The 2,510-nt window shown below is 39.8% G+C and overlaps 1 long non-coding RNA gene across 1 annotated transcript in view; it reads left to right on the forward strand.

Moving 5' to 3' along the window:
* Positions 1 to 148: 148 nt before the first annotated feature.
* The window catches only part of LOC119467800, a 21,805-nt gene continuing 19,443 nt past the window's right edge, over positions 149 to 2,510 (forward strand). Inside the window, exon 1 of the long non-coding RNA XR_005196422.1 lies at positions 149 to 229. This is a non-coding gene — a long non-coding RNA (uncharacterized LOC119467800). The remainder of the gene's footprint in view (positions 230 to 2,510) is intronic.

The raw sequence follows: 2,510 nt of genomic DNA on the forward strand, positions 1-2,510 counted from the left end.
GAAAAAAAAAAAAAAGACTTGTGTCTGCATTTTTCCCCTTAGAGAGAGAGAATGTTGAATTTCTTCCTCTTCATTTTGACATTTTCACTTCCTTTGCTGCCAGGCAAAGTGGCCACCAGATTGGGTGGCAGGGACTCTTTCTTTGGCATTTCATGACTGATCCTCCAAGAAGAACCTGTATTGAGTGTCTCTGTGAGATGACTGGACTGCTCTATCCAGCATCGTTGAGGTGAGTGAATTCTCTAATGAGTTATCTATGTTATGTTGCCCATAAAAATACAGAACATGCTTTAGTTCATGACTTAGGAATATGTAAATTGCTTTTTGCCACTGCCACCTCAAGGGGTAACAAGTTAACCAACTCTTTTGCCAATGAAATCTCTGCCTGATAGTGTTCTGGTCACACTGCCTTCTTTCTGATAAGGCCTTAGCTCACTCAGCGGAGGATCCACTCTAGGCTGCAAAAGATAAGCTGTCCCGTCCTCGGTCAGGATGCTCTTCCCGTGTCTCCAGACTGTCAACACGTCTTCCTTCTTAGGACTTTTCTTGTCTCCTCATATTTTTCTAACTCCAATCTTTCTTTCATGTGCCCTTGCAGAGAAACGAAAAGCATTTTCTAGAATCAAAAATATCTACAGTCCGTCTAGGTATTTAAATTTTTAGATGTTTCCTTTTAAATAAGCTCCTCCAGAAATGCCTCTGTTGGTAGGTGATACTGATCACGTTGGTTGTTTATCTGAAAGCAGGGTGTTTTCTCCAAACTCAGTGCTGGGCTCTGCCAGGGACAGACAAAGGCCCACGGCATACCAGCTGTCTTCAAAATTGTAATTTAGCTGAAAGACAAGAGAAATATTCATGTATGCATTTATTCGTTTATACATACCCGCGTTCCGTACACTATTATTGAGTGCCTGTAGTATACTGAGTATATAAGAAACAATGCAAGCGGTTTCTGAGCTCTGAGCTCTGGCTCTCAGAGCAGTGGCCAGGGAGTGGAGTTACGACAGAAGGGTCACAAGTCCCCATATACCCCAAGCACTGTCTGCCAATTTTTATTCTCTTCTTATTCGTGCACTCACTTGACAAATATCTACTGCATGTCTACAACACATCCGGTAGAGTCACGTTTCAGGCATGCTTGTGTATCTTCCAAAAGCATTGGGATGCAGTTGTGATCAATTAAATATAAATTCATTTTAAAATTTTACTGAAACTTTTAATGTCCTTTTATCATTATTTTCTCAGCCAATGGATTCCAAAAGTTCATTGTTGTCATGGAACTGCACAAAAAGAGTTAAAATGTGTTTTCCTACTGGAAAATGGAGGGACCCTCTATTAGTTCTGTATCAGAAGCCTAGGGCAGAATTCATAGCAATTACAGAAGGTATGGGGTTTTGTAGACCAGTAGAGGCCAGAAAACCAGGGAGGCCTACAGGAAGCTCAGAAAGCATCACTTAGAGCAATGCCCTTTTCATATCACAGACAAACAAAGGACTAGTTAAATACATATAGTGTAGTATTATACTGTATTTAACTAGTACAGTATTTGACCACAGCATAGTATTTAACTAGTCTTTATGTTTGTCTATGGCATAAAGAGGGCACTGCTTTCTGTTATGCAAAAGAATTCTCTTTTAAAATAATTCAATGACTAATTAAATTACTTTGTCATTATTACCTATTACATATGATAAATAGTACATAAATTTGGACATCCAAATCTCAGTCTTACTAAATAATTATATGGCTCAATTTCTGCAGTTTAGCTTTTTCTAAAGCAAAATATGCTATAATAATTGTCTATGCTGATGGTTACTTATACCTTTTAAAGTGCCTTCCCTATATACTGCTTGGTTGAACGTCTCCAAAACTATGAGATATGGACAGGACAGGAATCACTGTCCTCATTTCATAGATGAAGTTATGGATGTTAGTTATAGAAGTTTCATGGATGAATTATGCAGATACAAAATGGGCAAGAGTCCCCTAGGTAAGATCACCAAAAAATGGATTCTAAATGAATGTAAAATGATCCCAGGATATATAATCTGAATGAGGGAAGAAGGAGGTAAGCTAGAATTCTTTTCTTCTGTTGGAGACATCATTCAAGTTCCAACTAAGACCACCATGCTCAGTTTAAATGACCATCACTTGAAAATGAAGTAAAGATATTTTAAGGGGGTCCAGAAAAAAGCAAAATATTTTTGAAAGAATGGAAAATAGGCCAGTCATGGAGGCTCACGCTTATAATCCCAGGGCTCTGGGAGACCGAGGTGGGTGGATTGCTTGAGCCCAGGAATTTGAGACCAGCCTGTGCAGCATGGCAAAACTCCATCTCTACAAAAAATACAGAAATCAGCCGGGTGTAGTGGTGCATACCTGATGTCCAAGCTACTTGGGAGGCTGAGGCAGGAGAATCATTTGAACCAGGGAGGTCAAGGCTGCAGTGAGCGGTGATGGTGCCACTGCACTCCAGCCTGGGCAACAGAGTGAGGTCCTGTCAAAAAAAA

Source organism: Cebus imitator, unplaced genomic scaffold, assembly GCF_001604975.1.
Source record: "Cebus imitator isolate Cc_AM_T3 unplaced genomic scaffold, Cebus_imitator-1.0 Scaffold333, whole genome shotgun sequence".
NCBI lineage: Eukaryota > Metazoa > Chordata > Mammalia > Primates > Cebidae > Cebus > Cebus imitator.